The following is a 26,568-nucleotide window of genomic DNA, read 5'->3' on the forward strand; positions in this document are numbered from 1 at the left end:
ACTGTGTGATAGAATTTCTGCTAATAACTGAGAGTTCAAATGTCCATAAAATTTCAAGGATTCTTATTCTAGTAAGACAGAATAAAGAAAAAGAGTTCATATTTTCATATGGTGTAACAAATGCTCGGAGATACAAGTGTAGGAATCTATGGGAGCACAGAAGAAGGCACTAAAATCACACCAATATATTGGATGACTGTGACTATATATAAATTTGTATTTTCTAGATTTTTTATAGTCATGGAATCACACAGTATATACTATTCATTGCCTGGCTTTTCTTTTCTCAGCACCATTACTTTGAGAATCTCCAATTGTTAATAGTTCATTTTGATGTTGAATAGTAATCTCTTTAATGAATAGATCATAATTTGTCTTTGCTCTATTGATGGACATTGATGAACATTTCCACTGTTTTCAATTCTTAAAAATAAAGCTGCTATGAAATTCATATACAAGTCCTTGTACGAACATAGGGTTTGTTTCTCTTGGTTAAATGCCTAGAAGTAAAATGGCTATTTGTGTAACTGCAACATATTTTGCATTTAAAAAAATTTTCAAACTATTTTCCAAAGTGGTGGTATCATGATACATGCCCACAACAGTTTAGATTTTTTGTTGCTTCTCAATCTAGCTCAGACGAAGTACAATTAGCCTTTATAATTTAAGCCATTCTAATAGATATGTAAGCATGTCTCATTATGATTTTAATTTGTATTTCTTTAATGTCTAAATGTTGAGAAATTTGTCATGTGCTTATAAGCCATCCATATCCTTTTGGTGACATGTCTCTTCAATAATTTTCTTCACATGTAACATTGGATACTCTGTTTGATTATTAGGAAGGTTTTTTATTTTTATTCATATTTTAACAATCAGAGTTGATGTCCATTATCAGATATATAATTTGCAAAGCCCTTCTCCATCTTTACGGTTTCTCAATGGAGCTTTGATAGTTGTGTCTTTCAAGAAATATGCTACTTCTTTCCTGGTACACGGAGGTATGACTAGAACATTATCAATGTTGACCTTTGCAAAGAAAATCATGGCTTAAGATATATGTAGTCTGCGGTTGTTGGGAGTGTTCTGTAATATCAAGCATATCTAGTTAGTTGATAATTTTATTCAAGTCTTACATATCTTACCAATTTGATGACCATTTGTCTATATAATCTTAAAATAAAGGTGTTGAAATTTTTTTCCATTTCTCTTCTAAGGTAGAAGTTATGATTTTTGTTCTTAGTTTTTCCCTATATATCCCCAAATCTGTTATTAAGTATTAAAAGTCAAGCATTATTATACTCCCTGATGAATTCATCCTTTTACTCTTCTGTAATTTTGACTTGATCTTTATGTCTGATAATGAAATTTGCTTTAAAATCACTTTTCATTATCTTGATATAACCAACAAAGTAATAGTGTGATTAGTGTTAATGTAGCATATTTTTTCTTTTACTTTACAAAGCACTTCTATATTTAATCCTGGAAAAAAAAACAGCTTTTTAGCTCTGGATGCATCTTTCTAAATTATGTTTTCTTTTTTTTTTAATGAATCAGTAGCAATTTTTGTTAAGGGACCTAACCTGAAAGTAGGTTTAGAAATTTATTTATTGATTGATTGATTGATTTAGTAAAAGATTTTATTTTGTTTATTGACAGCGAGAGAGAGAGAGAGTGAGAGAGAGAGAGAGGAAGCGCACAAGTGTGGGTAATTACGTGCAAAGGGTGATGAAGAAGCAAGCTCCTTGGAGTGCAAGTAGTCCCATGCAGGGCTGGATTCCAGTACACTGGAATCATGACCTCAGCCAAAGGCAAACATCTGCCTAAACAACTGAGTCATCCAGGCACCCCTAGAAAATTAAAAAAAAAAAAGACCTTTTAAAAACATTTTGTTTGTTTCTTTTTTTTTAATATTTTATTTATTTGACAGAGAGACAGGAAGAGGAAATATAGCAGGGCAGAGGGAAAAAGAGAAGCAGGTTTCCCACTGAGCAGAGAGCCTGATTTGGGGCTCCATCCCAGGACCCTGGGATCATGACCTGAAAAGAAGGGACACTGATGGAGGAAGCCACCCAGACACCTCTTTTCTTTGTTTTTAATATATGGCAACTGATGCTTCACAGCCACGAGGAGTATATTACCCATTGATTAAATCTTTGATGACAACCTATTTAAAGAGGTGTGTAAATATATACTTACTCAGATTTATACACTTTGTGTTTTCTTCATAGTTTGGGGCTGGACCCCATGGTCACAACACTGCTTCCAGTCTTTGCCTTCCCATCTTTTGATACCAGGTATTGGGTCAGCAAAGCAATTAGTATCAAAATTAATAAGCCCTTGGCACCATATCTCTGGAGCAGGGGTTGCTCTTAGCCAAGGCCCAGAGCAGTTGACCTCCCCTCGCTAGTGCTCTAGCCCCAAGGACTAGGTCCCTGCCACCAGAACTCAGTCTTACATGTTATGCTAAGCAGACAAAACCAAAGCAGGAAAGCTCCGACATCTTTCACTGGCATGCCTCATCTCCCACTCCCTCGACGTCCAGGCAGTACCAGATGCCAGGGAGGGGTCTTGGTCCAACATATGGGAGGGAAGGAAGTAGCCACGAGCAAGTACCTGCCTCTCTGTGCCTTTCTTTCCTGAGCAGGTTGTAAGGAGGAGGAAGAGGAAGGGGAAGAGAGGTGAACTTCAAGGGGTGAAGGCCTCAGGTAGGCAGCTGGCTCCTGCCAGTAGGAAAGGGACAAAGGAGAAGGCAGTGAGTCTTGCAGGGAGGGTGGGGGGTAAGGGTTACAGCTTATGACGGAATATGGACAGGAGTAATAGGGATACTAGACATTTGAGTCCACCATTGGCAAGCTGGGCTGGGTGTCAGGGAAGATAGGCCTCCCTGGGCAACGGCACATGAGAGAAGGTGGAATTCTTCTCTGAGGAGAAGGTGGAGCTTTGGGTGTTGGGAAAGCATAGACAGTATTGTTCCAGGGCAAGGACATGTCCGGGTACTCCTGGTTGGAGGTCAAGGCCACAGTATGATCCAGGTCTTCTACCACCAGCTTGAAGGTACCACCTGCCAGCCACCCCTCATTATTGTGTATAACTCTCTGGTGCACTTATTGGCTTATCCATCAAATGACTCCTTCAGCAGCGTGAAAACCACCTCCACAGGCACTCCAGGATATGGGAGGCTTCCAGATTGAAGATTTTGCACAGGATCACCCCAAAAGACCAGAAGTCAGTCTGGTGGATGTAGATCTGGTGAAACGTGGCCTTAGGGACCATGCACTTCACAGGCAGTACACTGTTGGTTGTCTTTTTATAGTAACTGATGTGATGATATCTCTGGCAAGGCTGAAGTCTGAGATCTTCATCATGTTGTCCTTTGTCACCAGCACTTCCCTGGTGGCCAGGTCTTGGTGTATGCACTTCTTGGAGGCAAGGTACTCCATGCCTCAGGCTACCTGATATCACAGGATACCAGGTCCTTGGAGGAGAGATGCTCTGCTGCATTGTGGCTGATATTGTTAACAGTACTCCAGGTCAGGAGGCCAGCAGGTAATCCTGTATGTTGTCTTTGGAGGCATATTCCGTGAGAGTGTACGAAGGACCGTCCTGTGTGCAGGACCCAGCAGGTTGATGGTGTCTTTGTGCTGTCCAATCATCTTCATCATCTCCATTTCTGAGATTAGGTTTGACAGGTCTTTCTCTGTTGCATCTGACTTCAACATCTTCACAGACACTTTAGTCAAATGGTGGGATTTGTCTTTGTCTAACCCAAAGGCCTCCTCCAACATCACCTGCCCAAAGTAGGCCTGTCTTAGGGGTCTGCCTAAACTGCCTACAACCAGCCTGCCTCCAGGCAGTTATGAACTCTAGATTATTCTCAAAAACATTAAACCACAAGCTAAAAGTTCTCTTCACTAGGTCTCTGTCGCAGGTCTAATTTTCTTATCTTTCATCATTTATCTTTTTCCTAATTCTTATTTTCAGTATAGTTGATTTTGCTTCCAGGTGTTTCCCCTGGTTTCTGTATGCTGTTTCATAAGGAAGAATTATCCTGTCATAAAATTATTTCTTGAGCATTCATTACATCTCTCAGTTAAAATGGGTTCTTTTATGGTATTGATTTATTTGAGTTTTCCCTTAATGGGAAGCATGTTCAAAATGGTGTTTTCCTCAAGGTTTAGAGTATGTATTAGCCTCATATTTACTCTTTTTGAAATTCAATTTTCAAATTCTTGTCCCTCTTTTTATCTTTTTAAATGAAATATTTTTTTTTTACTATTCTTTTATTTGAGTATAGTTGATATTCAGTGTTACCTTGGTTTCAGGTTTTCAATATCTCCATACATTATTCTATGATCACTACAAACATAGCCACCATCTGTCACCATATAACACTATTATAATATTATTGACTATATTCTCTACACTTTCCCATATCTCTTTTTAAAATCTCTGATTTTTATGTTTTCTGTTATTCCAATTTTCGAACATCATTTTACTTTGTTACTTTAATAAAATATGCCTGATTACACACCCTTTGCTGAAAACCATAGCATGGGATATATAGTAGTCTTCTTCTTCTTCTTCTTCTTCTTTTCTTAATTAACATATAATGTATTATTAGCCCCAGGGGTACAGGTATGTGAATCGCCAGGTTTACACTCTTCACAGCACTCAACACAGCACAAACCCTCCCCAATGTTCATAACCCCACACCCTCTCCAACCCTCCCCACCCCCCCGGCAACTGTCAGTTTGTTTTGTGAGATTAAGAGTCTCTTATGGTTTGTCTCCCTTTCGATCCCATCTTGTTTCATTTACTCTTTTCCTGTCCCCCGTATTGCACCTCCATTTCCTCATATCAGGGAGATCATATGATAGTGTCTTTCTCTGGTTGACTTATTTTGCTAAGCATAATACCCTCTAGTTCCATCCATGTCATCGCAAATGGCACAATTTCATTTCTTTTGATGGCTGCATAGTATTCCATCGTGTGTATATATATATATATATATATATATATATATATACATATATATGTATATATACCATTCATTTGTTGATGGACATCTAGGTTCTTTCCACAGTTTGGCTATACTGGATATTGCTGCTATAAACATTTGGTGCACGTGCCCCTTTGGATCATATAGTAGTCTTCTTTACCTCTATCAGAACCCCAGGAAGCTTTATTTATTTATTTACTCACATAAACAGATGATCCAACACAACGTTTTTTGATGTTCAAATGTATTATAATGTCTTACCGCTTAACACTATGCTTACTGCTCTCTTTCACTGTCTGACTAAATCCTCATCATCACTATGCCATTTAATCATATTTGATTAAACATTTGAACTCAGAGTTCTCTCCATATCAGGGAATGAAGACTCCACCCTTCTGTTTGTGCAGGTAAAATAAATGTTGATATTGTCTGTCCTGCACATACTCCAACCTGTTTTCCAGAATATTCACCATCAAAATATATACAAAATAAAAACCATACCTCACCACTTCTATTACCACCCAGCATGCTAAAAACACCATCATATGTTCCTGAATTATTGACTTGATTGATAACCCCACTTCCACACATGCTGCACTCCTTTCTCCCTGCAAATTTATTTTGGTACAGCAACTTAACCTAAAAATCAAGTCAGATGATTTTATTCTGCTGTTGAAAGTCTTTGGGTATCTTCCCCTTTCATATTAAATAAAAACTGAAGGCGTTTCAATGTACTAGAAGGTCATGCATCAATACGTTCTTCCTCTCTCCACCACTATGAACTCCTCATTGGCCTCCTTGCTTTTCCTCAAAAGTAACAGACCAGCTGTTCACACAAAGTCTATATACTTACTTGCTCTGCCTAGAGCAATCTTTTCCTTTAATATTTGTATAACACCCTCCTTCACTTCCTGGGTCTTTGTGCAAATAACATCTCATAAATGAGATATAACTACCCAACAAAAAATAAAATTAACTTTCATCCCAGCATTCTCCAATGGTTTTTTCCTTTCTTGTATTTCTTTGTAACACTTATCACCATCAACCATCCATCATTATTCTATTACTGGTTTATTTTCTTATTGGAGACAGAGAGAGAGAGAATTGGGAGGGGGCACAGAGGAAGAAGAAAACACCCCACTGCCTAGAAAGCCTGCGGGGAGTTACATCCCAGGACCCTGAGATCATGACCCAAGCCAAAGGCAGTCACTCAATGGTCTGAGCCACCGAGGTGCCCCTCTATTATTGGTTTATTTCACAATTATATTTCAAAAATTGTAAGCTCTTTGTGGTCAGGTATTTTATATGTTTGATTAATTGAAGTATTCTCAGAAAGGTAGCTGGAAGATTGTAAGGGATCACTAAACTGTATTTTGTTGTTATTATTGGGCTCCTTTATGGGCTTTACCTCTTACGCTAGACGTCTATCCTTCAGATGTAAGCAATAAGAATAGAGCCCCGCTGCCTGTTCAAATGAATAAAAAGCCTGTATTAAGTGGATTTTTAAAAGCTAAATGAATGGCTTAATAGTTGTATATAGGGGGAAAGGGAACATATTTTCCACGGTTTAGAAGTGGAGTTCTTTTATAGAGTTCTTGTACAAGCCTACACTATTGAACGATAATGGGCAGTTGTACATTCCAATTATACAAACACTTTGGTAATTTATATCCTTTTTTTGTAATTCATGACTGGATCATTTAATTCCTTAGGAGCATTATAGCATTTCAACTTTTCATGTTCAATAAACTTATTGGGGTTGCTACCTTTTTTATTCAAATGGAGAAATACTCATGATGTAATCTAAATAAAGTGTTATTGATTGTGTTGTTTTCTAGGAATGAGTCGCACATGCTCGTTTAAAAGTTTTGATAAATTCCCAAGTCTGTCACCGATAAAAGCCTTTTGTAGATTAGTAACTTGATCCAAACAGAAAAGTTATGTAATACTCAATTGTTATACTATCTTTGTTTCCATCTTGCATTGTAATAACACCCATCTTAACTCTATTTAAGACAAGTCATCGCCAGATGGCTTTCTGGCATTGATTGCATGATATGACATCTAGTATAACTAAAAGTTTTTGGTTTTAGTAGCATATAAATCAATTTAGAAAAATATATGTATTTGAATATAAGGTAAAGTTTTAAATTATTTGTGAATAGTAAACTAAAATTTTTTTGTAAATTTTTATTTTCTAAAATTTCATTGAGCTCTTTTGCAATAAGAAACAAGTTACAAAAAATTAAGGTTTATTTACCCCAATTCAAAATTATTAGAAATATAATCATAGAGGTTGAAGTCTTTAAAATATTGAACCCAAAATATTTTATTAGGTAAATTCGTGAATGCTGAGCATTCACTGTTAAAATATACTAATCCTATTGATAGACTGGTAGAAGCCTAAGATCAAATATTTATTAAATATTTATATCCATATCTTTTCATGGCTTGGTAATTCATTTCTCTAGCATTAAATAATATTCCATTGTTTGCATATACTACCCTTTATTTGAACTTTCACCTATGGAAGGATATCTTGGTTGCTTCCAAGCTTTTGTCAGTAATGAATAAAACTACTATAGACGTCTTTGTGGGTATAGATTTCATCTTCTTTGGATAAATACCAAGAACTACTACTGCTGAATCATCTGGCAAGAATATGTTTAGTTTTGGGGCGCCTGGGTGGCTCAGTGGGTTAAAGCCTCTGCCTTCGGCTCAGGTCATGATCCCAGGGTCCTGGGATCAAGCCCCACTTTGGGCTCTCTGCTCAGCGGGGAGTCTGCTTCCTCCTCTCTCTGCCTGCCTCTCTGCCTACTTGTCATCTCTCTCTGTCAAATAAATAAATAAAATCTTTTAAAAAAAAAAGAATATGTTTAGTTTTGTATGAAACTGCCAAGTTGTTTTCCACTCTTTATTCTCAATAGGCATGGAAGAACATTCCTGTTGCTCCACATCCTCACCAACATTTTGTGTTCTGTTGTCAGTGTTCTGGATTCTGGGTATGTACTGGTGTCTCTTTTTTGTTTTAATTTGCATTTTCCTGATGACATATGATGTAAGCATATTTTTATATGCTTATTTGCCATCTGTAATATTTTCTTTTGTGAGGTATCTGCTAAGGTCTTTGGCACATTTTTAATCAGGTATTTCCCCCATTGTTGAGTTTTAAGGGGTCTTTGTGTATTTTTGATTAACAGTCCTTAGCCAGATGTGTATTTTGCAAATTTTTTCCCATAGTCTGTGCTTTGCCTTTTCATTCTCTGGGCATTGTGTTTCACAGAGTAGACATTTTTAAATTCAGTGCTTGTGCTTTTGTAGCTAAAGTTATTTCCAAAACCAAGGTCATTTAAATTTTCTTCTATATTACCTTCTACATGTTTCATGTTTAGGTTTATAATCCAATCTGAGTTAATTTTTGTGAAGAGGGTATGATATCTGCCTGGATTTATTTTATTTTATTATTTTATTTTATTTTATTTTATTTTATTTTATATTTTTACATTTAGCTTCACCATTACTCCAGAACCATTGTTTAAAAGATTGTATTTTGCTCGCTTGTATTGCTTTTGCTCTACTATTAAATATAAAATATAATTGGTAATATATATTCCGTTCCTTTAATCTAGTCTTTCTGTGGTATTACAATATCTTGCTTACAATTATCGTTAGGGTATACTTTTTTTAAGAATTTATTTATTTATTTGACAGAGAGAGAGATCACAAATAGGCAGAGAGACCGAGAGAGAGATGAGGAGAAGCAGGCTCCCTGCTGAGCAGAGAGCCCAATGTGGGACTCGATCCCAGGCCCCTGGGATCATGACCTGAGCCGAAGGCAGAGGCTTAACCCACTGAGCCACCCAGGTGCCCCATCATTATGGTAAACTTTGAAGGCAGTCCTCAGTCTTTGTTCTCCTTCAACACTATGTTGACTATTGTGAGTCTTTGCTTCTCCATATAAACTTTAAAATAAGTTTGTTAATATTAAAAAAAAAGAACTTGCTGGAATGCATTAATTGTATAGATAAGCTTGGAAACCAGTGACCTCTTGAGCTTAGCAGGAGATAGATCATGGACATCAGTTGTCACAGTGGTGCCTCTGGCAGAACCTATTGCAAATCCCTAGGCAAAATGAGACTTAAAGGATCTAAGTGTCCATCTGTCTGAAAGCTGGGGAATCTAGATAAGGGAGGGAAAATTAGTTATGATAAAACATATCAACAAACATCAATAAATTTTGTAAAACTAATTGTCATGGCTCATATCCTATATGACCAACAGAGGGACCATCAAAAGGAAAGCATCCGTTATGTTTATTGTGGAATTTTTTATTCAAAATAAAGCAATGAGAGGGGAAGACACAATGAGAATATTACCATTTTATAAATGGTAAACTTCTTACAAAATGGAATAGGTTTTATATCTTAAGTAGTATATTGAAAAGTAAAACATTGGGGCACCTGGGTGGCTCAGTGGTTCGGGCTGCTGCCTTTGGCTCGGGTCATGATCTCAGGGTCCTGGGATCGAGCCCTGCATTGGGCTCTCTGCTCCGCAGGAAGCCTGCTTCTCTCTCTCTCTCTCTCTCTCTCTCTACCTGATTGTGATCTCTGTCTGTCAAATGAATAAATAAAATCTTTAAAAATAAGAAAAGAAATGTAAAACACAAAAAAATAAAATTTTAATTTAAAAAATTATGTAATTTTTTAAAAACCTTAAAAATAGCAGAACCATTTTTCTTATAACTGGAAAATACATTGTATATATATCTATCAAAAATAACTTTTCGGGCGCCTGGGTGGTTCAGTGGGTTAAGCCGCTGCCTTCAGCTCAGGTCATGATCTCAGGGTCCTGGGATGGAGCCCCACATCGGGCTCTCTGCTCATTGGGGAGCCTGCTACCTCCTCTCTATCTCTGCCTGCCTCTCTGCCTACTTGTAATCTCTCTCTGTCAAATAAATAAATAAAGTCTTTTAAAAAAATAACTTGCAATGGGAGCACCTGGGTGGCTCAGTGGGTTAAAGCCTCTGCCTTCAGCTCAGGTCATGATCCCAGGTTCCTTGGATCCAGTCCCACATCAGGCTCTCAGCTCAGAAGGGAGCGTGCTTCCTACTCTCTCTCTGCCTGACCCTGCCTACTTCTGATCTCTGTTAAATAAATAAATAAAATCTATTATAACAAAAAATTAAAAAAAACTTGTCATTTCTGGAATCAGGAGCATATGGAAAAAAATAATATCTGAGGACAATACTTCTACCATGTTTTGTGCCTTGTTAATATTTTTAAACAGTCAGGCAACTTTTAGCTTTATTGAAATACCTGCTAAGATACCAGCAGTGCCTTTTGGAGCCCTATGACTATAAAAATTAATTGCAAATATTCAAAATGTTTACTATGGTGTCACTATTTAGGGCCACCACCAAGCATGTTTCAGAAGTAAGCAAAACTATTACTCTTCTGTAAGGCAAAAGGGCATGCTTTCAGGAGTTCCATCTGCTGTACCAGGAGGTGAATCAAGTAATGATTTTAGTCTATAAAATAATTCACTTTTCAATCTAACATTCCTTATTCCACATTATAATAATAAAAACTAGGAGGAGACTAAAACAAACAACTACAACTACAACAACCAGCTTTTCCTTCAGTGGAAAAGTAAATATAGCCTGAAATTTATTTTTAAATATTTTTAAGATAAGCGTTTTTGTTAGAAAACCATATATTTTATATTACTAAGAAATAACAGGCAAAGTTTTATTAACTTCTAAAAAGTCTAGTTACTTCTATTTATCTATTAACTCATCTCTTTATGAAGTAGAACATGATCACACCTATTGTATCTACCCAAGTTTGTATGCTTTGGTTATTTTATGTTTGCTATTTCCTTGCTTAATTTTTACAATATTTGATACGTAATAGTATCTTTAAGTCTATCTATGGTTTCACAGAATTTGTTTGAACTTCATCAAAATGTACCTTACTTTTGCACTGTCCTTGTTTTACTTCTCTATTAACTTTCCAAGATTTATTCACTTTAGAGTGTGTAGCTATCATTTATTTTTATTCCTCCATAATGCTATGTTTACAAATTTGTATTTATCTGTACTTTTAAAAATATCTTAATTATATACCATTTCTCATCTCACGTAAAACTCACGTTACTTCTACACTTATCAGATATTATGTAACTGAAAACCACAACTCAGCAACAATATAGCACCATTTTTCAAAATTAAATGGCTTACCAGAATTCTTTAATTCTATCCTTTATTTGTATTAGATGACCCTTTATTCTGGTATTTGGCATTGTTCATATGGAGGAAAGCTTATAAGTTGATATTCCATAAATAGAAGGATTTATTATGATTGATTAATTATTTTCATTTAGAATGCATAGAATATGGTTGATTTAATATTTCTTTCTTACTCTCTGCCTGGAACAGAGTGCTATCTATGTAATAGCCACTAAAATATTAAGTTAATTACCTAGACTTTAAACTTCATATGAATAGGAATAACATACAGAACTCTTCTCAGATTGGGACACCTGGGTGGCTCAGTCAGTTAAACACCTGAGCCTTTAGCTCAGGTCATGATCTTAGGGTCCTGGGACTCAGTTCTGCAACAGATTCCCTGCTTAGCCGGGAGTTTGCTTCTCCCTCACCCTGCTGCTCCCCCTGCTTGTGCTCTCTCTCTCTTACAAATAAATAAAATTAAGAAAATGAATTCTTCTCAGATAGCTAATAGAGAATATCGTCTTTGTATTCATCAAAGGGAAAGTGCCATATAATAATGAAATTCAGACTACTTCAAATTCATTTTTTAACCAGCAAGAAAGTACTGGAAACAAGCCAAAAATGTCTTTAATGAATTAAAGAAATAGATTGATTTTCAATATCTTAATGTTTCTAAAATAAATTGCAAGATTTTTATACTAGATATCAGTGTAAATATTCATTATACAAGGATATTCTAAAAATAAACCTGAGAAAACTACTTGACATATATGATGACAAAAATGAGTTTGACAAATGTCAGTTTGGGTAAAACTTACAACACCTACCACCCAAAACTCTTGTTCTATAATTTCATTATTTTAATTTACAAAAATACAAAAATAATATATCAGAGTAAGTATATTGATAGCTTTGAAGGTATGCTCTTGTGCACTGTTTACTATTGAAAGGGGAATCAAATATGTGATGCTTATGGTGTGACTCTATTAAAATTCAACAAGTTCAGAAGCATACAAGGAATAGAATAAAGACAAAGGATGACCCTTCCTTATCCTAAAGATAGACAATGGTATATATGTGCTAGTTGGGGAGAGAATCCAGTCAGTAGATGGAGGATGAGGTAGTGGAAAAAAAAAGACACGTTTTGGTTGAACGTTTAGCACTATATTTAACAAAGTGAAATAGTGAAATTGTGTGTTAATAGCCTTGAATAAAATCCAAAAAATATTTTCACGGCTGATGATCTTTTTGCAGCCAGGCAGCGCGCGGACACCGGCTAGGGGAGCCAGGCTAGGAGGCCGCTCAGCGCCTGCTCCTGCCACGCTCGCAGGCCCCCCGGGCTTCGGCCGACAGAGGGGGAGGGGGGCGAGGGCGGGAGAGGCCAGGAGAAGGAGCTTTGCTAATTGTGGAATCCGGAAGTGAGCTCGCGGAGGACGCGGAGGAGAGTCTGAGAGGAGATGGAGGGGCTTGCTGAGGAGGGGCGCGAAGCGCCCGGTGTTGTGCTATGGCCAAGTCGGCACTGCAGAACCCCCTGACTCGCCGCCCCTGCACTCCTGCGCTCCAGCCCAGCCCCTGAGGCCGGGCTGTCTGGCTCCCTTGGCCCGCTGCCCTGTCCCGCCCCATGGCTTCTCTGGACGACCCTCTGTGAGCAGGTAAAGTGACACCCCGCCTCGCCCTCATCTGGAGCAGAAAGCGCGGGCGGTTAGCTAGCGGGGTTGTCGGGACCCAGCCTCCCGCGACCCCCGGGGCAGCGGGACCACCCGGGACGACGCGCCGCAAACGAGACCACACGGGGTCGGGCTGGGGACTGAGCCAGGCGCGGTGACCCCCGCCAGCGAGCGCAATGGCCCCCATCGTTTGGCACCCCCACGCGTGGGTGCCGAGGACCCCCTTCCCTCATCCCCTGCCGTGGCCCCGACACTTTTGTTCTGGACTTGAGATCCCAGGTGGAAACTAGTCCCTCAGACCTCCGTGGCAGCAAGGAGCGCAGGGAGGGATTCTTGGTTTTTCCACCCTGGTTCTTCCTCTCTCCACATTCACATGCCTTTGGGCTTCTCTTTCCTCTCCTCATTGTCACTTTTATTCAATGGTTTTGTTCTGCTTGTTGACCGGCAGAGCGATTTCATGAATGAATATACAGGAAACTAAGTCGGAGCCCACCTGTGAGAGCCCACCTGTGGAGGCCTTTCATTAGAATGGTCTCTGGTTCTAGCCTCAGTTCAGAATACTGCGTGTACCTGAGGACCGAGTCCAGATGTTTCTTTCTTCTCTGACTTGAATTTGAAATCCTAACGTCACTGTGACCTGGGAAGCCGAGGTCCACAGCATCTTCATCTGAAATTCCACTAGAGCTCCCATTTACCTAGTGCCCCGCCTGAGTGTGTTTTCCACTACTGTCAGGGTTCTAGAAGTTCATGCACTGCCCACCACTGACAGTAGGGGCATCTCTCTGTCCAGATTTTCCCTTTACATAAGGAGGTCAGTTACAGGAGATTAGGGCCCACTCTAAGGACCTCCCTGTAATGTGATTGCATTTGTAAGGACTCTAGTTCCAAATAAGGTTACGTTCTGTGGTACTAGAGATAAGGACAGCAGCAAGGTTTCTGGGGGAAATGCAGGTAAGCTCTTAACAGTCCACTCTCTGGCTCCCCAAATTCGTGTCCTTCCCGTGTGCAAAATACCTTCACCCAATGCCCTCCAAAGCACTAATCATCCCAGAATCAACTCAAAATCTGAAATCTCATCTGTCCTCCTCCACTGAAAGACCCTGATCTCACCCAGACCATGGGACCTGAGGACTGCATACAGAAGCCACAGTCTCCTGGTAAAGCTGCCCATCAGGTCCTGATATCACCCTCATTCGTCCCAGCAGCCGAGGGCCTACAGTTCCCAGAGACAGTTTCTAAGAGGAAGTTTGAAGACCACCTCAGAGGTCGTTCTTTGGGAGTGAATGAAGAGGGAAGGGGGTCAGAGACTCCTGCCATTCCCAGGGCACCCAGAACCCAGAGAGTGAGGCCTTGGGTGCTTTCTAGAGACAGATTTAAGGCAATTCTTTGACTTTGGGACTTCAGAATTAACTTAGTTTTCATTTGTGATTATTATTTTTGTGTGGGGACCATAGCTTTTCTTTTGACCTATGGCTGTTTTCACTCCCGGTTCTGAAGAAGCCCCTAAATCCTAACCCTGTTGAGGACTCCAAAAGCTCTCAGAGCAGCAGTACTGGGGGACAGTGTGGACACATGGTTTGGTTTCTCCTCTGGCCTGATTCTGCGGCAGCCCCGCTCTGTCCTCCTCAGACTTCAGAGCAATAGCTGAATAAGTGGAGAAAGGACCAGGGCGTCAGGAAGGTGGCCACCGAAGAGTGACTTCTCTGGAGGGTGGCTGAGCTAGCGAGTGAGCATGTTAGTCCAGCTCTGCCTGCAGTCTGGATGGAGCTGAACAGGGGCCAGGGAAGGGGAGGAGAAGCAGAGAGCAGGGAGAAAGGGACCAAAGAGGAGATTCAGACGAAGGGAAGTAATTGGGAGGAGAGAAGAAACTCTAGAAGACAGGCAAGTAAGAAAAGAAAAGGGATGAAGTGGGCATCGGGAAAGGGCACCACCAGGGCAGGAGAGAGGGGAAGGGAAGAGGGAGGGAGGGAGGAAAGGGGAAAGGAAGAAGGGAGGAGTCAGCACGCCAGGGCTCCCCCTGCATCTGAAGAAGAGGTGGCTGCTCCCCCTTGTCAAACAGGGTGCTCACTCTTTGGTCCCAGTTTCTGCTCCAAGTGCTACTGGGCTTTGCAGCAAATTAATGACATATATAAAATTATAGGGAAATGACACCTTCCGTTCCATTATGAGTACAGCTTTTAAAATGGTCTCATGAGGCAGGGATTCTAGCCACTGGCTGTGAAAGGCATGAGGCCTGTTAGTGATTCTATTTTTTCCTCTGCAGAATGGGTCTTTCTACATTCCAGGTCCTTTCTACCCCAATAAATAATGCGGCGATTCTCTCAGTGAGTTGTACATTTGGTTTAAGAAGCCAACTGTCTCTTTAAAGTCCCTTAAAAAAAAAAGAGTCCTTTCAAAAAAATCTTTTTTTTTTTAATTTTTTAATCCCATAGGTTTACTCTGATCCTGGAACTTTGTCATTTTGACCTTCTCTGCTGATTAAAATATTCTTCATCATCAGCACCTACTGCTCTCCTCTCCTGGTGGTCTCTCCGGAAGGGGTCTTCTCTAGCTATTCTAGCAGGAGATGGGCACTTCCCCTCTACCCCAGTTGCCGGACCAACCTTACCTATTCTGCAGGGTCAGGTCGACCTGGCTTTTATCTGTTGTTCTCTTCTGAGTGGTTAGTTTTTCATAGATACCGTGCTTTGCTTTTGTCAGGATTTACCCTGGGGTATCAAAACCCTTTTCTTGTTCCACTGAAGCCTAAGAACAGTCCTGATGAGAGAACCAGGAACTCGAACAAATCATATTTATCCTGAATGTTCCATCCAAAATGAAAAATTCATTTCTGAGGAGCCTCAAGATCTCTGAGAAGGGAAGTTTCACCCACTTTGTCATGTAGGGGCATCAATTCCCATTCTGTGTCAATTTTCCTACTTTCCCAGCTAATAATTCTCTACCTCAGAAAGCCCACTCTCAACCGTTTCCTCTCTCAAAGGCATTTGCTCTTAGAGTCTGCACATGCCACTTGGGGCCTGCTGGTCTTTGGCTACTGCCCTCCGTACCTTGGGCCTAACAGCTGCGGGGCATCAAGATGAGAACGTCTCTTGTTCTAAGACTTAATATAGTTTGGGGCACATGGTAAGCAATTTTTTGTGATCCAAGTGTTCGACCTTTCTTAATTATTCTAGTACCACAGTTTACTTGTTCTATGATTTGTCCTCCCCCACCCCCATTTTAATATCTCTTAGGTGGCACTCACTTTGCACTTGATGACATATCTTAGTTTAACTGACAGCATTTCTCTTTCTTAGTCGAACATAAAGTATAGTGCATCTTACCCTTGATGAAAGCTAGGATGCAATTAAATACTCTATTATGGTTACGATTCTGATATCTGAAATCCTCCGGTAGCTCCCTGTGCCCCCACAGTGTAGAACCTCACCTCTTCGGCATAGTATAGAAACCATCTCACCCCCAGTGTGAGTGGCTCAGCTTCCATCCCCAGGTGATGCTGCCAGATCAGCTGTCGGTTATCATGAACTTGCTGTAGTTTCCCGAATGCACTGTGCTGCCTCCTGGCACTTTGAAACTTGACACACTCATCCTCATTCTTTGCTTTGCCCTTGTCTATCACCTGCCCTGAAAATCTGTTCCTAAGTGGCTTTTCCCATCTCCAATCTACCCTTGGCACTCCTTTATCTCCCTGTGGTAAATCCTGTCACACTGCACCATGGACATGCCTGTTGTCCCCTTGAGAAGAGAAAAGGGACAGTGAGGGCCCCCCAGCATTTGCAGCTCTAGTGCAGAGCCCCATGCCTGGCTTGTAGGAAATGCCAGATCATGAAGACAAACGGAGATCATCCTCTGGCTAAAACCAGCTCTTCTTTGCCTACCGCAGGATCTGGATCAATAAAGAGCAGCCAGTTATTATTGCTCTTTTTCTAGGGATTTTTACCCATATGTTTCCCAGGTCTTTACTCTTTTTATAGCACTTTAATTCAGGCTTCAATCACTTCCTAGTCAGATCAGGTGAAATCATTTTCCTTCCATTACCCTCGATGTATTTCACTCCTCGTAATTCTTTTTTTAAAGATCTTATTTACCCATTTGACAGACAAATCACAAGTAGGTAGAGAGGCAGGCAGAGATATGGGGGGGGGGGGAAGGAGGCTCCCCGCTGAGCAAAGAGCCCAATGTGGGGCTCCATCCCAGGATCCTAACCGAAGGCAGAGGCGTAAACAACTGAGCCACGCAGGAGCCCCCATATCTGGTAATTTTTAATCAACGTGGATTTGCTGCATCAAATCGTTCCTTCTACTTCAAATAGAAATATATAAATATATTGATCAAGTCACTCGCATGTCTTAGGAGAATGTCATACCTTTAGTAGCAAACTTGAAATCTTGGCCATTGGTTTTGATTTTTGTTTTGGTTTGATTTGGTTCGGTTTTTGTAATTTTAAAAATCCCTCCAGCCCTTGGCTCTGTCTGACCTGATTGCTTTCAGCTGTTTCTGCAACAAAATTGTCCCCTTAGTGAAAACTGTCATTGTTTTCAGTGGCGCCACCTAATGAACACTTTGTTAATAAAAAGCTTTTTTTTTTTTTTTTTGGCTATGGTAAATGTGGAACCACAATGAGGTATTTCAAAGAGGTGAACCACAGATAAATTTCTCTAAGGGTGGGGTGAGGGTTACTCAAAAAGGAACTTGACAAGGCTTTTAAAGATATCGACAATCATTATAACATAACGTGACTGATTGTTACCGTGCTCTTAACTGGGCAAACACTTGTTGGCCTCCAAGATAGACTAACATAGTTGAGATGGTTCTAGCGGCCTTCTAGCACAGGGTCTCATGAGGCAGGGATTCTAGCCACTGGCTGTGCAAGGCATGAGGCCTGTTAGTGATTCTATTTTTTCCTCTGCAGAATGGGTTTTTCTACATTCCAGGTCCTTTCTATCCCAATAAATAATGTGGCGATTATCTCAGTGAGTTGTACTTTTGGTTTAAACAGCCAACTGTCTCTTAAAAGGGACTTTTTTCAAGTCTTTTAAAAAAAAGTTCTTTCAAAAAAATCTTTTTTTTAAATTTTATATTTTAATCTTATATGTTTACTCTGATCCTGGAACTTTGTCATTTTGACCTTCTCTGCTGATTAAAATATTCTCTCCAATATGCCAGTTATTTGCAGGTACTTGCACTGTAGACATGCTTTACATATTTTTTAAAAAATCCATTCAGGATTCTTAGTGAAAATCCCGGGAATCTGAAAGACTACCATTTGCTTTTCATCCAACAGTTACTGTCTCCACTATGTGACAGGGTTTCAGAGAACGTGAGCTCACAAGAGATGTAACCTTTTTTCACTTTCTTCTACCATGTTCATTTCTATGTTACTCAGAGGAGCCTTCTTTGTAGAAACATATTATCCAATCTTTTATAAAGCTGAATTTAAATTCTGTCCCTTCATTACCCACAAAGCTTAAAAAGCCAAGCAAAGTTTGTTCCATTTTTTAAGAGCCCATAGATGGCACTTTTTTAATGTTGCGTTTTTGAGTTTTCATCACTCTTTATGTTACTTCTACTTCACAGAAAAATAATTGCTAATGACAATGTGAACTTCCTACAAATGTGCAATCAAAATCCCTAGGTACACATTACTGAAGTTCTTCGTTCCCTTTAAACATTATTTCTCTCTTGATATGCATTCTTGTTTTGTATTATATTGCATTATAAAGTTTTTTTTTAACAGACTGCATTTTTTAGAGTAGTTTGGGGATCAAAGTAAAATTCCCTTTCCCCACATACACACAGCCTTCCCCATTATCAACATCCTGTACCACGGTGATAATTTTTCACGCTCACTGACCCTACACTGACACATCATTATCACCCCAAAGTCCACAGTTTACATTAGAGTTCACTCTTGGTGGGGCACCAGGGTGGCTCAGTGGGTTAAGGCTTCTACCTTCGGCTCAGGTCATAATCTCATGGTCCTGGAATCGAGCCCCAGACCAGACTCTCTGCTTGGCAGGGAGCCTGCTTTCCCCCAACCCCTGCTATCCCCGCCTGCCTCTCTGCCTGCTTTGATGCCTGTCAAATAAATAAATAAAATCTTAAAAAAACCTTTTCTCATAGAGCTCACTCTTTGTATAGTATCTTATGCATTTTGACATCTGTGTAGCAATATATTTCTAAAATATCATACATTTCATACAGAACATTTTCACTGGCCTAACAATCCTCTGTGCTCTGCCTGTTCATCCTCCTCTTCTCCTAACTGCTACAAACCGCTGACCTTTATACCATTTGCATAGTTCTGCCTTTTCTAGAAGGTCGTATAGTTGGAAGCTTGCAACATGAAGCTTTTTCAAATTGACTTCTTTCACTTATTATGAGGAATTTTAAGTTTGTTCCATGTCTTTTCATTGCTTGATAGCCATTTCTCTTTATCGCTGAATCATATCCCATTGTTTCAATGGACCACAGTTTATCCATTCTCCTCCTGAAGGACATCTTGGTTACAACCAACTCTTGGCACTTATGGGTAAAGCTGTTACAAACACAGGTTTATATGCAGGATTCTGTGTACACAAAGTTTTCGCTCTTTTGGGTGAGTACCAAGGAGCGTAACTGCTGGATCATATGGTAAGAATATGTTTAGTTTTGTAAGAAACTGCCCAACTGTCTTCCAAAGTGGTAGCACCATTTTGGTGTTCTCACCAGAATGAATGAGAGTTTCTCTTGTTCCTCATCGTCAAAGCATTTTATGTTGTCAGTAATTTGGAATTTAGCCATTCTAATAGATGTGTAGTGATATAACATTGTTTTATTTATTTATTTATTTATTTTTTAAAAGATTTTATTTATTTATTGACAGAGAGAGATCACAAGAAGACGTAGAGGCAGTCAGAGAGAGAGAGAAAGGGAAGCAGGCTTCTGCTGAGCAGAGAGCCCAACGTGGAACTCGATCCCAGGACCCTGAGATCATGACCTGAGCCAAAGGTAGCAGCTTAACCCACTGAGCCATCCAGGTGACCCTCATTATTCTTTTAATTTACAATAACTTAATTAGGCATGCTGTGGATCATCACAGCATCTTTTCATATCATTATTGCCATCTCAATATCTTCTTCAGTGAGGTGTCTGTTCCAGTCGTTGCCAATTTTTCAATCAGGTCCTTCATTTTCTTTTGTTTGAGTTAATAAATGAATAAATAATAATAATAAATAATAAATAAATAAATAAATAATAAATGAATGAATGAATTTATTATATATATTATTTATGTTATATATAATATATATTATATATATTATTATATATTAAATAATAATTTATTAAAAATAAATTTACTAATGAGGCCAAGAATTCAGAATCACAAATACTTCAGATCTAATAATAACTGCCTTCACTTGATGTTATTCTGTAACATAAATCCTATGATCAAGTTTTAATTTTAAATTCTTACAATTTTACATTCTTCAATGCTTATGAAGAAGCATCATTTGGAGGGAGCAGTTTTCATAATTTAGGATCCATCAGCCTTTTTTAAAAGATTATATTTATTTATTGGACACAGAGAGAGAGAGAGAGAGATCACAAGTAAGCAGAGAGGCAGGCAAGCAGGGAGGGAAGCAGTCTTCCTTTTGAGCAGAGCCCGATGTGGGGCTGGATCCCAGGACCCAGAGACCATGACTTGAGATGATGCAGAGGCTTAACCCACCACCCACGTGATGAGAGAGCCCCTCAGGTGCCCCTCATCCATCAGCCTTACTTGTTTGGAGGAAAATGTTTGGATGAATAATGCCTTAGGGAGCTAATCTCTCTAAAGAATTTTCAAGTCTTTACCCCTTCAAGGTTTTTGTACAGTTCTGATAGCCTCTAAACATCCAGCTGATTTCTACAGTGGCAGGCCTATTAAAACCAGTCCTCAAACCAGGAATAGAGCTTGAAACATACCAGTCAAGAGCAACTTTGTGTCTTTTAAGGAATTTATCAACATTTCTTTGTTTTTGGTTCATATCTGAAATAGTTCCATATTACACTTGCATAATTTCTCCAGAGCTGACTTTGAAGGAGGCATTCAGTTCCAGCTAGTTCCATATTTTGGCAAGAACTATAATTCTATATATTAAAAAAAACTTATTTTAGTGTGCCTGGGTGGCTCAGTGGGTTAAAATCTCTCTTCGGCTCAGGTTATGATTCCAGGTTCCTGGGATTGAGTCCCACAGTGGGCTCTCTTCTCAGCAGGGAGCCTGCTTCCATTTCTCTCTCTCTGCCTGCTCTCTGCCTTCCTGTGATCTCTGTCAAGTAAATAAATAACATTTTTAAAAAACATATTTTATACCAGTTATTCATGTTTATTAACTAAGATATCACAATACAAATAATACAAACAGTTGCTCTTTATTAATACCTTCAACCAAGATCAAAAAAATATGTCATATTTAATCCAAAAATTTTATATCATGTGATAGGTCAGATATATATAAAATTACATTTAAAGTTTTAAAAATATCAGCAAATATTTTCATTTAAATGCAAATTTCAAAGAAAATCTACTTTTCCAAACATGACTTTTTATCCTATTTTTTTTAATTTTGTCGACAACTGATAAATTTTTTAGCGAGACTATAAAAGTTAGATTGAAAAAAATGATTAATAGATGTACGTTCAAATTATTATGTTCCATTAAAAATGATTTAGTCTTTGATGAACATCTGTTTGGTAATGTGTTGTATCCAGATATAGTAAATTAATGACATATATAAAATTATAGGGAAATGACACCTTCCGTTCCATTATGAGTAGAGCTTTTAAAATGCTATTTGTCACAACCTGTCATCTTCTCATTATGTAGCATTTAAAAAATATATACTCTTCACTATGAAGTCTTTTAGAAATCTAAAATATGACTTTCTATGGTTTGTGTTTCCATATTCCTTTATTGCCAGTTTGAACAAATCCACATGCTTTGATTCAAAGGTAATAAATTCCTCTTATTTGGAAAAATGATGTTTAGTAATGTTCTCTCACCCTTAGCAGGTGGTTTCATTTTAGCACACTTCAGAGTTATAATTTCATGTTTTTAAAACATTTATTATGATCTAAAGAGATGAATGAATCTTTTATTTTATTAAATTATTGGCCAAAAAATCTGTTATTTTTAAAAATGTATTTCTTTTGAAGGGTTATTTTAGAGCATTCAGAGAGGATCTAGGAGTGTGGTATTATGCAATTTTTAAGTAGGTTTGAAATGGTTATTTATATGATGGTTTCTTTAAGGCTTTTGTCTTATTTTGGTTTTTTTTTTTTGTCTTATTTTGTCTTATTTTGTCCATTATATGCTATAAAATATTTTGAAAGTAAATTTAAGGTATGTTTTACATAGTTCATTTTTGGAAAAAAAATATTGAAATGACTTATGAAATTCAGTATACTCTCAACATTAATTTATTCTGAAATTTACCAGTTGTCTACTGTCTATTATATGGCAGATATTACTTCAGACTACACTGGTAAATGAAATACTTGGCTTTGTAGAACTTTTATTTTAATGGGTTAGACAATTAAAAGCTATAAAGCTTAATAAAAATTGCATAGTGCATTCAAAAATGATGAGTACAATGGGGAAAAAGAAAAATTAAATCAGGGTGAGAAAAATCAAGGTTGCTAGGCAGGGCATGGGGAGTTAAGCATTTTAATAGGAAGATCAGGGTAGTTACAATGAAGCTAACAATTGAACAAAGGTATGGAAAGGTGATGCATTTGCCCAGAACTATCAGCAATAAGGTCACTCCAGACAAAGGAATTGGCTATCTTGAAGGCCATAAGGTTGGCTCGTGCCTGGCATATCTGAGGAATAGCAAGGAGGCCACTGTGAGGGACTGAAGAGTAGCAGGGAAAGAGGTCACAGAGGTTAAATGAGTGGCTAGATCATGTAAAAGCTTAGAAGTCATTGTAAAACTTTGGCTTTTATATTTGGAAACTTACTGTGTGATAGAATTTCTGCTAATAACTGAGAGTTCAAATGTCCATAAAATTTCAAGGATTCTTATTCTAGTAAGACAGAATAAAGAAAAAGAGTTCATATTTTCACATGGTGTAACAAATGCTCGGAGATCCAAGTGTAGGAAGCTATGGGAGCACAGAAGAAGGCACTAAAATCACACCAATATATTTGATGACTGTGACTATATATAAATTTGTATTTTCTAGATTTTTTATAGTCATGGAATCACACAGTATATACTATTCATTGCCTGGCTTTTCTTTTCTCAGCACCATTACTTTGAGAATCTCCAATTGTTAATAGTTCATTTTGATGTTGAATAGTAATCTCTTTAATGAATAGATCATAATTTGTCTTTGCTCGCTTGATGGACATTGATGAACATTTCCACTGTTTTCAATTCTTAAAAATAAAGCTGCTATGAAATTCATATACAAGTCCTTGTACGGACATAGGGTTTGTTTCTCTTGGTTAAATGCCTAGAAGTAAAATGGCTATTCGTGTAACTGCAACATATTTTGCATTTAAAAAAATTTTCAAACTATTTTCCAAAGTGGTGGTATCATGATACATGCCCACAACAGTTTAGATTTTTTGTTGCTTCTCAATCTAGCTCAGACGAAGTACAATTAGCCTTTATAATTTTAGCCATTCTAATAGATGTCTCATTATGATTTTAATTTGTATTTCTGTAATGTCTAAATGTTGAGAAATTTGTCATGTGCTTATAAGCCATCCATATCCTTTTGGTGACATGTCTCTTCAATAATTTTCTTCACATGTAAAATTGGATACTCTGTTTGATTATTAGTAAGGTTTTTTATTTTTATTCATATTTTAACAATCAGAGTTGATGTCCATTATCAGATATATAATTTGCAAATCCCTTCTCCATCTTTATGGTTTCTCATTGGAGCTTTGATAGTTGTGTCTTTCAAGAAATATGCTACTTCTTTCCTGGTACACGGAGGTATGACTAGAACTTTATCAATGTTGACCTTTGCAAAGAAAATCATGGCTTAAGATATATGTAGTCTGCGGTTGTTGGGAGTGTTCTGTAATATCAAGCATATCTAGTTAGTTGATAATTTTATTCAAGTCTTACATATCTTACCAATTTGATGACCATTTGTCTATATAATCTTAAAATAAAGGTGTTGAAATATTTTTCCATTTCTCTTCTAAGGTAGAAGTTATGATTTTTGTTCTTAGTTTTTCCCTATATATCCCCAAATCTGTTATTAAGTATTAAAAGTCAAGAATTATTATACTCCCTGGTGAATTCATCCTTTTACTCTTCTGTAATTTTGACTTGATCTTTATGTCTGATAATGAAATTTGCTTTAAAATCACTTTTCATTATCTTGATATAACCACCAAAGTTATAGTGTGATTAGTGTTAATGTAGCATATTTTTTCTTTTACTTTATAAAGCACTTCTATATTTAATCCTGGAAAAAAAAACAGCTTTTTAGCTCTGGAAGCATCTTTCTAAATTATGTTTTCTTTTTTTTTTTTAATGAATCAGTAGCAATTTTTGTTAAGGGACCTAAACTGAAATAGGTTTAGAAATTTATTTATTGATTGATTGATTGATTTAGTAAAAGATTTTATTTTGTTTATTGACAGCGAGAGAGAGAGAGTGAGAGAGAGAGAGAGGAAGCGCACAAGTGGGGGTAATTACGTGCAAAGGGTGATGAAGAAGCAAGCTCCTTGGGGTGTAAGTGGTCCCATGCAGGGCTGGATCCCTGTACACTGGAATTATGACCTCAGCCAAAGGCAAACATCTGCCTAAACAACTGAGTCATCCAGGCACCCCTAGAAAATTAAAAAAAAAAAGACCTTTTAAAAACATTTTGTTTGTTTCTTTTTTTTAAATATTTTATTTATTTGACAGACAGAGAGACAGGAAGAGGAACTATAAGCAGGGCAGAGGGAAAAAGAGAAGCAGGTTTCCCACTGAGCAAAGAGCCTGATGTGGGGCTCCATCCCAGGACCCTGGGATCATGACCTGAAAAGAAGGGACACTGATGGAGGAAGCCACCCAGACACCTCTTTTCTTTGTTTTTAATATATGGCAACTGATGCTTCCCAGCCACAAGGAATATATTACCCATTGATTAAATCTTTGATAACAACCTATTGAAAGAGGTGTGTAAATATATACTTACTCAGATTTATACACTTTGTGTTTTCTTCATAGTTTGGGGCTGGACCCCATGGTCACAACACTGCTTCCAGTCTTTGCCTTCCCATCTTTTGATACCAGGTATTGGGTCAGCAAAGCAAATTAGTATCAAAAAAAATAAGCCCTTGGCACCATATCTCTGGAGCAGGGGTTGCTCTTAGCCAAGGCCCAGAGCAGTTGACCTCCCCTCCCTGCCACCAGAACTCAGTCTTACATGTTATGCTAAGCAGACAAAACCAAAACAGGAAAGCTCCGAAAGCTTTCACTGGCATGCCTCATCTCCCACTCCCTCGACGTCCAGGCAGTACCAGATGCCAGGGAGGGGTCTTGGTCCAACATATGGGAGGGAAGGAAGTAGCCACGAGCAAGTACCTGCCTCTCTGTGCCTTTCTTTCCTGAGCAGGTTGTAAGGAGGAGGAAGAGGAAGGGGAAGAGAGGTGAACTTCAAGGGGTGAAGGCCTCAGGTAGGCAGCTGGCTCCTGCCAGTAGGAAAGGGACAAAGGAGAAGGCAGTGAGTCTTGCAGGGAGGGTGGGGGGTAAGGGTTACAGCTTATGACGGAATATGGACAGGAGTAATAGGGATACTAGACATTTGAGTCCACCATTGGCAAGCTGGGCTGGGTGTCAGGGTAGATAGGCCTCCCTGGGCAACGGCACATTAGAGAAGGTGGAATTCTTCTCTGAGGAACAGGTGGAGCTTTGGGTGTTGGGAAAGCATAGACAGTATTGTTCCAGGGCAAGGACAGGTCCGGGTACTCCTGGTTGGAGGTCAAGGCCACAGTATGATCCAGGTCTTCTACCAGCAGCTTGAAGGTACCACATGCCAGCCACCCCTCATTATTGTGTATAACTCTCTGGTGCACTTATTGGCTTATCCATCAAATGACTCCTTCAGCAGCGTGAAAACCACCTCCACAGGCACTCCAGGATATGGGAGGCTTCCAGAGTGAAGATTTTGCACAGGATCACCCCAAAAGACCAGAAGTCAGTCTGGTGGATGTAGATCTGTTGAAACGTGGCCTTAGGGACCATGCACTTCACAGGCAGTCCACTGTTGGTTGTCTTTTTATAGTAACTAATGTGGTGATATCTCTGGCAAGGCTGAAGTCTGAGATCTTCATCATGTTGTCCTTTGTCACCAGCACTTCCCTGGTGGCCAGGTCTTGGTGTATGCACTTCTTGGAGGCAAGGTACTCCATGCCTCAGGCTACCTGATATCACAGGATACCAGGTCCTTGGAGGAGAGTTGCTCTGCTGCATTGTGGCTGATATTGTAACAGTACTCCAGGTCAGGAGGCCTCTGGGCCTGCAGGTAATCCTGTATGTTGTCTTTGGAGGCATATTCCGTGAGAGTGTACGGAAGACCGTCCTGTGTGCAGGACCCTGCAGGTTGATGGTGTCTTTGTGCTGTCCATTCGTCTTCATCATCTACATTTCTGAGATTAGGTTTGACAGGTCTTTCTCTGTTGCATCTGACTTCAA

The 26,568-nt window shown here is 38.9% G+C and overlaps 1 long non-coding RNA gene across 1 annotated transcript in view; it reads right to left on the reverse strand.

Moving 5' to 3' along the window:
- LOC309856289 overlaps positions 1–26,568 on the reverse strand; it is a 1,167,323-nt gene that overhangs the window by 598,371 nt on the left and 542,384 nt on the right. The window lies entirely within an intron of this gene.

The sequence above is a fragment of the Mustela nivalis genome (genome assembly GCF_964662115.1).
Source record: "Mustela nivalis genome assembly, chromosome: X".
NCBI lineage: Eukaryota > Metazoa > Chordata > Mammalia > Carnivora > Mustelidae > Mustela > Mustela nivalis.